This window comes from Ochlerotatus camptorhynchus, unplaced genomic scaffold (assembly GCF_037179485.1).
Source record: "Ochlerotatus camptorhynchus isolate MF236.1 unplaced genomic scaffold, CSIRO-AGI_Acam_v1.1 ptg000443l, whole genome shotgun sequence".
In the NCBI taxonomy this organism is placed as follows: Eukaryota; Metazoa; Arthropoda; class Insecta; order Diptera; family Culicidae; genus Ochlerotatus; species Ochlerotatus camptorhynchus.
The window spans coordinates 188,509-200,244 of record NW_027040929.1 but is presented as its reverse complement, the minus strand read 5'-3'; the positions used below and the strand labels follow the sequence as shown (position 1 = coordinate 200,244).

Sequence of the window (11,736 nt, the reverse complement as noted above, 5' to 3'; positions counted from 1 at the left end):
GGTAGGAAAAAGGATGTCACCGCCACCATCAAGAGGGAGAAAAAACACACCATCGTCTTTGATTTACTTCCCGCTAAGCTGGTTAAGACAGACAAAAAAAAATGTCGACACACCTTCAGCGAACTCATTTCCGTTTCGCGTTCAGCAAACATGGAAAATATTGATTCAATTGGATGCCTTGTGTGTGCCATGCGAAAGAATGCAAAAAAAAAATACGAACCTGTTCATCGACCGGTAGAACGGGATCGAAAAATTGACTGCTTCCCTTTCAACTTCGACGCTGGGCAGGAGAACATTTTTCCCTGAATATTAGACCAATGAACACACCCCCGTCGTGAGAACGAATTTCGACTCAATTATGCTTTTCAATTGACGCTAATAGACGAATTTCGATTTGAAAACACACATCTAATCCAATTGGCATGATTCAATGGAACCAGCATTATATTTGCTTGGCAAATGTGCATTTAATTTATTAAATGCATGGCCTTCTTACTAGATTGGTGGATATGAATTTAAAAAAAAAAAACTCTTTGCATCGGCCGGGAATCGAACCCGGGCCGCCCGCGTGGCAGGCGAGCATTCTACCACTGAACCACCGATGCTTGGTTACTAAAAATGATTAATTAAGAATTATTATCAATCGATTTAAAAATAGATTTGTCTAAAGTAAGGTTTTCTTGAAATTCGTGCTAAATCATGAATTAAAAAATACTTGTCGGGTGTATTTATTATACAAACAAACATCTGTTACGAACATTATATAAATTTATAAATCAGTTTAAAACTTTAGTTATTCTATTTTGAATATATATCTAATTAATGAGTTACAAAATTGCATTAATCCCACAATCAAACACAAATTATCAATAAACCACGTGCTTCTGGCTTTTCACACTCAAGCGAGTCACCAACTTGCATGCAAGTTTGAAAAGCTTTCTACTGGCGTTTCCACCAATAAAACATAGCAGTAACGTAGAAAACAGCTTATTATAGCAATCAGCAAACTTATGCACGACACTTGTAGTGTATTTCGTGGCTTTTCGTTTTTGCTTTGGTACGCTTGGAAGTAGGAGTTCTTCAGTTTTTAGTGCTGTGTGTTGCTCATGTTTCAATGTATGAATGATTTCCATCACACATTCAAACATTGAAAATGGTTGGATAGCGCATGCGTTAGTTTGCATTTGAATGTGTGTTCCTTCACACTACTGAAACAATTTGAACTGGTGTGTAATCAACAAGTGGTTATTATACGATTGTAAACAAACCGAAGAAGATTCACCCTATGAGTGCAACCGTTATCTATGCTCTTTACCGTAGATAATTTGTAAATGTTATATATTTTTCATAAATATCTGGATACCAGTGTACCATTGCAAACCACTTTCCCCAACATATTACCCTTACAAAAACTTTAGAAATAATTGTATTTCAATTTTCAGCTTCCTATGAATAATTTTGAAAATCTCGTAGTCAGTTCAGTCAACTGCACCATCAGGGCCTACTGAGCCCATCACTCACACAAGTATTGTCTAGTCAGTGACTATCAAGCTTATTCAGGTCATTGAATCGAAAATATGTCACCGACACAGTTAACATTAGATAGAATCATTCGATTAGAACCGACTCCCACAACAATTCACATACTACGTTTGCAGTGTCACACCTATCGGAGCGTGTACTTCAATACAATCGCTGATTAAACAGAGTAGAAAACATTGAACATATCAATGAAAAACCACATTCATAACTACATTTAACTCGGGATTATCGCTGGTCAAGCAAATCCTATTTAAATCTATTTTTAGTCCACCCTCAGCCAGTAGCGAATTGAATTTCCTCGCTGAGAGGTGATTTTCGGATGTAGGAGTAGGTTGCTTTTTATTTCCATCTTGATATCTTATAGGTAATTAATCTCGGTTCATTTCAAAACAATACAAGACCAAATGTCTCTATACTAAATCACATTTACAAACATCAAAATATATTCCATGTTTGCTTTGATCAGTTTGCAAAGGTCCTTGTTGTTATTTTAAATCTTCACACCCAAGGCCTACCACATAAACATTCATAGCCAGTGGCATGCAAGCTGGTGCATGTTATGAATTTGGATGCATGTATTCCGCCCACATAGGTCTCAAAACATAAGCTATGTGAACTATGGTGAAATTCAGGGAGCACTGCAGCTAATCCTATTTAATGTTGGATAGTCTCTACTATCCTGTGAGTGCTTTCAGTTTGGCCTGGCTGCTGTATTTGTTAAAAGTGATTTGGCACTGATGAAATCTGCAAGCAGTAGACGAAAAACGATTATCTGTCAAAAGATAAGAAATTATAACGAAATTAAAAAAGAAATAAATCAGCACACTTAAAAAGCAGCTTCATTAATATACTGTCAATTGCTAGTTGAAGAGTCTCTGATTTAAGCTTTGATAAAATCGAAAAGCTTTCGAAAAACAAATGCTTGTTTTGATGCTGTTTTCCGGCACCTTTTCTATGCGCTACATTTAGAGTTGGGCTTTTTCAGGTTATGTATTTTGAATATATTGCACCCACATCAACACAAATAAACGCTAGGAACCAACCTTCTCTACGGAAGGAAATTCACACAAACCAGTAAGTTTGTCATTGGAAAATCACACCTGTCGGTTATCGGAACGTGCACTGAACACAAATCGCTTAATAAACACAGTGAAAAATGCTCAAAAAAAAAATTAACGAAAATTGTCTGCAGATAATATTTGTTGGTAACATGGGACTGGTCATCCTAATTGTTGCTATTTTAAGTCCTCGGCCAGTAGCGCATTGAATTTCCTCGGTGAGGTGCACTTCTTTCTTTGCAACTATACCTATAATAGTTGGTTTATGGCCGCCGTAGAGAGAGTTTTTCACTTCAACCAATTCAAGGTCTGTGATCTGTGGTCGTCTCTTCTGAATTTGGTTGGCTATGTGCGTTACACACAGAATGGGCTTTTAATGCTCTTCCAGAGATTTATTTCCATTTTATAAATTTATTCCAAGAAGAAGTTTCGCCGCAACTGTCAAATAGCCAAGGCTTCAATTAATTTAGCTTAAGAACATTTACCGTCCGGCGACTACCGTAAAGTTCTACCGCAGCTGTCAAAGTTCTACCACCAGTATGAAAATGAACTGAATACTGAAAAAAAAACATAGTGTGCATTGACAAACTTGACGTATTTTTGCTGGCGATTATTTGAAGCCTTGTTTATTTGACAGCTGCGGTAAACTCCTTCTTCTTGGAAAAATATTCGCAAACGAAATATTATTATTTATTATTATGTGAGCTTGACTTCAATAGACAAAGGAAGCATACATAGATTCTATGATTTCGTTCCGAATTGCACAGGTTAATAAAGACGAATTGGAACCCACCGACGTAAATCAACATTATTTGCGATCCGTTGCGTTGCGTTTGTAACGGAGTAATTCATAGATTGCATACTGGTAACTGCCATTGATATACTTTATCGTTTTTATTCTCATTGCTTAAGGAAATATTGATTTGGTGAGTACGTTCCAGTTGAAGATTGTTCTTAAGTGGACCCGATACAGTTGCTTTTATTGACAATAATCGTATGTCAATACATTCAATATTGACCTCAATACATCGTTATTGACAATATTTCTGTATTCACATCATTAATATCATTGTCAATAATTCCCATTCACGTCAATATATTGATACGTGTGGGGTTCGCTTTATACATTTCTCGATTGCATTTTCGAGGGGTCGTCCGGAGAGCTTTGAGATTTGGGCGTTGTTGGTTTTGTGGGCAGACGCGTTGGTCGCCGATTGCTCGCGAATATGGGCTCAGTCTCGCAAACAAACTATATCAAGTGATAGAGAAATCATGCATCTACCTGTTTGTGCTGTTGGTTTTTGAGGATGAGCTTTGGTTCGCGAGGGATCGTTGATTGGCGTGTTTGTTTGCAGAGGCAATTGCACCCTGGTCTCAAAGTTCTATGGACGTGATGGTCGGTTTAGTGTGACTGGTGGCTCGCCCGCGCGTGCTGGCGCCGCTATCAGGTAGGGGAAAATTTCCCCTATCTGATGGTGGTATTGGCATGTGTGGGCGGGATGCCGGTTGCGCCGGATTGGGGATCGGATGCATTGTTTGCGGGAGTGGATGCGTCCCTTCGGGGGAGCAATCGAGATTTATTTTCATTGATCCCATTTGTCAGAGGGATGACCTCGATCGCATGAAGCATGTTCCTCGGGTTTTTACGGTTAGGTGTCTACGAATAATCCATTATGACTTTTTTCAAGTTGAAGCATGATTCGTTAAGAAAATAAGGGCCCATGCATTAGTTATGTCACACTAAATCGAGCAAAAAATTACCCCCTTCCCCCCCCCCCTATCGTAACTTTTTTCCTATACCTAATGCATTGCTAGTCACAAAATCTCCCCTCCTCCCTTAGAGCGTGACATAATATATGCATCAACCCTAAATGTCTCGATCGAACATGCAAGCTTGGCACTTGACCGATTAGTTTTTGTTGTGTTGTTAGGTGTGTCCTTAACATGGCGATTCGATGCTGGAGGGTAGTGATCATATGTATTATATGACTTGGTACGTAGCAGTGTGTGTGTGTGTGTGAGTACAATCCATCGCCCTCTGTACCGGCAGAGTTTTTATGAAGGAAACTTATCTGCATTTTCTGTATGTCGAATGTGCAAATATTTTTAGCCCTGGAGATGGAAGGTGACAGCTCTATCATACATCAAAGGACCCATTTCAAGAATGCCTGTTTCTGCACGTACATTCTGAGGTCATTTTCTGATACAATAAGCCCCGCAAAAATACACAAGTGTATTCTCACTTCCAGAAAAAAAAAACTTTTTATTCTGGCACGTAGGGGAATTTACGTATTCTCGTCAATCTAAGCAGCGTCTGCACTTCTATTAGCATTTTGTCAGCGTTACGCACATATATCACGTGTCTGTTTGTTAACATTCATCTGCTGCTTGCTTCTCTATCCATTCCAATCGACAGAATTTTTCAAACCGGTTTTAATGCGATTTTACAACGCTCCAAACTTCTCAGGTGAGTGTGACTATTGTCGGCAGCCTCTTTTTCTTCGGCAACCTTCCCATTAGAACTGCGTGTTAACCAGCTGTTCTATTATCGGCAACTCGAAATCAGCCCCATTTTGTAGTGCGTATACTTCATTTGAAGAAAAATCTGGCATAATAGGATTGCTCGGTCGTACAAATATAATCAGATTGAAGCTTAAAGACTAAAGAATCGTTTGAATACATTCAGGGAAGTGTGTTGATGGGAAAACATAGTGAAATTATCGTTTAAATTTTGGTTGCCGAAAACAGTCAATGGGTGCCGAAGCCAACATTTACCCTATTTAGTTATAAAATGATTGGGATATATGTGTAGAATAAAATAAAAAGCAAGCGTACTTATCTGGTTGTTCCAATGTGATGAGTGAGTCTCGATCGTACCTTGATGTTCACGTCTCCTTTCCCGTTTCCTTGTTTCTTGTGCTATAAATGTAAATTTGTTTTATGCATCTAAATTACCTTTGTTGTGATACATCCTTCAACGAAAACAAATTTTATTGTATTCCCCTGCTTTTCTGGGAGGACATTCGCGTCCCTTGTCACTGGTCATCTTTAGGTCACCCAGCACTTGGAATGTGCACTCCGTCGGTGTTATATGCAAATTGCAAAAGAAAGAAAGAAAGAAATACATACCTACAACCGGGATTAGTTTCAAGAAGTGATTATTTTCATCGGATTCCCCAACTAACCATATTATCGCAAAGTGAGTATATACAAAGCTTTATTGCAACTATATGGTTACTTGGGTACCCATAGGCCATCAGAATGGTTCATCGGTTGCAAATTCAGGCATTTTTTTTTTAATTATGCGTTATGTTTCTCAATGTTTTGACTGTATCCTATTTTAGTTCAAAATTATACCTTCACTACCCAAACAGCATTGTACACCTTATGAAAGTTTCAAAACCTTCTTTAAGTTTAAATACTGGTGTAAACAACTCTTACAAAGTCAAAGTTGCTGCTTGGGTATTGCAATTACGGGTAATCATTGAAAGTACTTGCATTTTGCTCAGGCACTTTTGAGCAAACTGTAACCACCTTCTCATACTCGAAATGTGCCTCGACCAATCTGGCACAACGATGCCCTATACGCTCTCTGACCAAAGCGCAGGGACTCTGAAGTTCTCCTCAGAACTACTCTAAAATTCTACTCAGATAAACTCTGAAGTTCTCCTCAGAACTACTCTGAAACTCTACACAGAACTATTCTGAAGTTCTCCTCAGACTTCTTAAACTCTCCACAGAAATACTCTGAAGTTCTCCTTAGACTTCTGAAACTCTCCACAGAACTACTCTGAAGTTCTCCTCAGAACTACTCTAAAATTCTACTCAGATAAACTCTGAAGTTCTCCTCAGAACTACTTTGAAATTCTCCTCAGAACTACTCTAAAATTCTACTCAGATAAACTCTGAAGTTCTCCTCAGAACTACTCTGAAACTCTACACAGAACTATTCTGAAGTTCTCCTCAGACTTCTTAAACTCTCCACAGAAATACTCTGAAGTTCTCCTTAGACTTCTGAAACTCTCCACAGAACTACTCTGAAGTTCTCCTCAGAACTACTCTAAAATTCTACTCAGATAAACTCTGAAGTTCTCCTTAGAACTACTCTGAAGTTCTCCTTAGAACTATTCTAAAATTCTACTCAGATAAACTCTGAAGTTCTCCTCAGAACTACTTTGAAATTCTCCTCAGAACTATTTTGAACTTCTCGTCAGATCTACTCTGAAGTTCTCCTGAGAACTTCTCTGAAACTTTACACAGAACTATTCTGAAGTTCTCCTCAGACTTCTGAAACTCTCCACAGAACTACTCTGAAGTTCTCCTCAGAACTACTCTAAAATTCTACTCAGATAAACTCTGAAGTTGTCCTCAGAACTACTCTGAAGTTCTCCTCAGAATTACTTTGAAGTTCTCCTTAGAACTATTCTGAAGTGAACCATGAACCGCGGGTAAAGGCTCCTTCGCGCTTTTTTTGTTTAATTTACAAGCAGAGGAAACTTCCTGGACTTGTAATATAACATAATCATTTTAAAAATATAACCATTGATCTTAACAAAACCAACTAGCCAGCAATTCAAATCACGTCTTTCAGATATTCTCTCAAGATACCAGGATACTCAGAAAATATTCCAAGGATTCAGGTGATCAGAGTTCTCCATAAATTCCTCTGGATATTTTTTAAAGACATCAGAATGATCAGGTATGATACCTGAAGATATCCAACTATTCGACAATTCAAATCTCTTCTCTCCTATATTCACTCATATAATACCAGGCGGCTCAGAAATTGTTCCAACGAGCTTGTTATTCAGGTATTATTTTGAAGATTAACAACACTTGGGCTCACTAACCAACACACTCACAAATGCAAGCACAGCAGCAACTGCTTCAAAACGAGCACAGATGAGTGTCGTGATTGTCGGGAATGACCAGATGGATCACAACCGAAGACGACATTCACCAGTTGCTTTTTACTTCTTTCGTCAACTTGATGGAGGGTCATTGAGAAAGCTTCGACGAGAACATTGATAGGCATGTACAAAGCGTTACTACCATCAGCCGTTTTTTTATATAATTACTTTATTTGTACAGGCTCAATCGAATAAACTTTACAGAGCCGAGTTATCCTTTGCGTTATACATAATTGATGTCTTAAATCTAGATTTAAAGGTACTGGACCGAGTACTCGCGGTTGTCTCGAGGTAAGTGGAGATTTACAATTTTTTGGATGGGAAAAGGGAAGAAGGAGGTTTGAAATGTGGTTTACGATACAACTATTTAATTAATCCTAAAGCATGAAATTATTTCTATTCATCTTGAAAACAAACATTGAAAAAAACGCACACGTACCAAATACAAACTAAACACAAGGTTAATGAAACTTACAATCTTAGGTTAATATCCTTAAATAAACATATATGAGTTTCATAAACTCCAGATCGCGTCTAGCCAAAATATCCCGAACTGGAACATTAGGTTGTCTACCTCGAGGCCGAAGGGAATCATAAAAATGTGATCTGACTCCACGATACTCGCACAAGACCAAAGGATGTGATCAGCGTCCTGGTAACCTTGTCCACATTCACAGAGATTGCTGTCTCCCAACCCCACACGGAACAAGTGAGCGTTCAGACAATAGTAATTAGACATGAGACGAGACATCACGCGTATGAAGTCTCGACCCAAGTCCAATCATTTGAACCATGCAAACTTCGACACCTTAGGGATAATTGAATGTAGCCATCGTCCCAAGCTCCCTTCACTCCATTGATGTTGCCAGCTAACGAGTGACTGCTGACGATAAATAGAGAAAAAATCACTATAGGCGATTTGTCGATCATAAATGTCGCCTTCCATAGCGCCCACCTTCGCAAGTAAAACCGCCTTCTCATTGCCCAAAATTTAGCAATGCGAAGGGACCCACGCGAAGGTGATGATGAAAGAGCGAACGGATAAAGCACTAAGCAGCTCTGCTGTGCTTTACCGGCCTAATGGAACGGATAGCCTCGACAGAACTGAGACTATCCGTAAAAATGAAGTAGTGGTCTGGAAGAAGTGAAGCAATAGTTTCCAAAGTGTAGTGAATTGCTGCCAGTTCAGCCACGTTACTTCGCAACGGGTAAGGAGCCTCAGAGATAACTCTGAAAAACTCATAGTATGAGTCGAGTGGATGCATCCTAACGCGATACGAAGACAACGATACTGGATCCGTTCCAGCTTGATGATGTGCGTTTTAGCTGCCGACTGGAAGCAAAAACTACCGTACTCTAAAACCGATAAAATCGTTGTCCGGTACAACGTCAGAAGATCTTGTGGATGGGCTCCCCACCACGTTCCGGTAATTGATCGAAGGAAATTGATCCTTAGTTGGCATTTTCGCCTCAGATACTCAATGTGGGATCTCCAGGTGCATTTGAAATCGAACCAAACCCCGAGATATTTGAAAGACATGGAATGAGTGATCGGTTTACCCAAAAGTTGGAGCTTCGGTTGTGCTGGGCTATGCTTCCTAAAAAAAACGACCAACTCAGTTTTCTCCGTGGAGAATTCGATACCTATTTTTTTTTTTTTTTATTAGCTGAATAGTCCAAGTAGACAAATTGTCCAAGGTATCCTGTAAGGGTCCTTGCAGGTCAACCTCTTTTGGCCCTGTGATAGACACTACGCCATCATCTGCAAGTTGTCTCAACGCACAATTGTCACTAAGACAGTCATTAATTTCTCTAACGTAGAAATTGTACAAAAGGGGGCTTAAAAATGAGCCTTGGGGGAGACCCATGTAGCTAAATCGAAAAACTGTAGAGTTTCCAAGAGAAAAGCTCATATGTTTTTCTGACAGCAAATTGTACAAAAAATTATTCATTAATGGAGACAATCCACAATCGTGGAGTTTCTCTGAAAGAACTTCAACGGATACTGAATCAAAAGCCCCCTTGATATCCAAGAACACAGAAGCCATTTGCTCTTTCTTAGCAAAAGCTAACTGAATTTCCGAGGAAAGCAACGCGAGACAGTCGTTCGTTCCCTTACCCCTACGGAATCCAAATTGAGAATATGAAAAAAGGTGGTTCGTCTCAACCCATTTGTCGAAGCGAAAAAGGATTATATTCTCCATCAATTTCCGAATGCACGACAGCATCGCGATGGGCCGATACGAATTGTGATCCGACGCGGGTTTATCAGGTTTTTTAATGGCTATCACCCTCACTCGTCTCCAATCGTCGGGAACAATATTGAGCTCCAAGAACTCATTCAGACTGCATCTATTGATTTAAATTATTTAAGTTTTCTTCCAGCTCTTCGATAACGGAACATCATTAGATTTATACTGTAATGATTCAGTCTTACAGCTTTCACCCTGGTTTTGTCTGATGATTTGATTTGTTTGAATTGGTTTTCAGCTCTTTGGTGTTGGCAGTCACCGGTGGTTAATTTTGCTCATGCTCATGCTCTAAGTTTATTTTCAAGTTTTCGATGATGGAACGTCTTCAGATTTATATTATAATGATCCACCATTTTGTTTAGGCTTCAGTCAAATCCAAGTATAATGCATGATAACACTGATTCATTTAAAACCATGGTCGCATCACTTATCAAGGTGAATCCTGATCCAACGAACACAACTTACTAACAAAATCTCCTTTCCTGTGTCTTTCGTTGGGGTGCAGAGGTAAACACGGCCCACAAACAACAAAGGTCACTCTAATATTCCTTCCCTACTCCCACCTTATTGCAAGGACGTGGCCGGCGCCGTTATTGATCTACAAAATATGGAGTCACTGAAACTTGTACAATGAGAATGGACGGCCACTCCAAGCCCCATTCAGTTGATTCATTATACAATTTTACTGATTCTGATCAATCACGGGGTAGCAACCATTGATATGTGCAGTCAGTCTAAGCTAAAGCTAAGCTTATTCTCATTGCTTAAGGAGTGAACAGCTCTCCCATCGAAATTCAGAACAGGAACATGACAATGCTGGCCACGCCGATCTTCTCCGTTACGGGGAAAGGAAGGATATTGTTGATGTAACGGAGTTGGGTAGTTGGGTAGGAGATGGGACAAGATTCGCTTAAGTAGGCGATGCGACCATAGTATTTGTTTTGTTTTTGAAGGAGCTTGGAAGTAAACCCACGATCTTCTACTTAGTTAGCAAAAGTGGCAGCCGCCAAGCTAGCCGAGCTACTCAATTTAAATTTTAGGCCCATATTTGGTAAAGTTTTTACAAATACTGATTGAAGTAAAGGTAAAGGCCTCACCCGAATAGTCTGAAATTATTCCGCCTTCTCGTGTTTCCTAAGCTGAATCAAAATACATCTCCCAAACGCAGCACAATTTCTTTAATCCAAATAGCCATGGTGACGTGTGATCCCAATTGCTGACGTAGGACTACGTCTGTAATTTCTATATGGGGGTACACTTTGTGAAAACCGAAAATGGAACATGTAACGAAATTATGAAAGATTTTGATCGTTAATGACTCAGCTGCCACTGGACCAATTTCAATAATTTTATCACCAATCGATCAGAAATTATTGAAAAAGTGTTTAATGTCAAGTCAAGTGATATAAAAGCGATGATATAACTAACAAATCCACCAATTACGTACATGCATATGCTGCTTCCCCAAAACTGTCACTAGAGAGTCGTTAGCAGACGAAACAAGTCGAAGTGGCATTCGCCTCCGATCTTGAGGCATGTGAAAATAGGGAGGATGCAATTGCGTTACATTTTGCACACTCATCGCCATATTCAAAACCACACGTTCCCAACGACCATACAAAATGCTCTCCAGAGTTGTAATCTTGTAACTAAACTTGGATTTTGATCGACTTTCTGTTTCGTTAATAACACGACGGCAAACACATTCATTGATACGTTTGTTGTTCTGGATGATAGAAGAGCATTGCAGAAATAGTGTGAAATAAGTTAACAAAACCATGGTCATTGGGAAATCGATGAAGAGAAAAATTCTCTTCGTCAACTATTGACTTTCACCCCTCGGCTTCTAAGCCCCTTAATTCAGTCGTCGTCATAGCAAAGAAAACTAGCATTGCACCGCTTTTGATTTTGGGTTAGACTTGCTGATTGCTGATCGACAGGCCACCAAAACATGAAATTACACTATTTTTTAGG

The 11,736-nt window shown here is 39.3% G+C and overlaps 1 non-coding gene across 1 annotated transcript; it reads right to left on the bottom strand.

Annotated features, from left to right (window-relative positions):
• Window positions 1-534: 534 nt before the first annotated feature.
• TRNAG-GCC (transfer RNA glycine (anticodon GCC)) lies at window positions 535-605 on the bottom strand. The gene has a single exon. It is a non-coding gene; the product is annotated as a tRNA-Gly (tRNA).
• Between the last annotated feature and the right edge of the window lie 11,131 nt (window positions 606-11,736).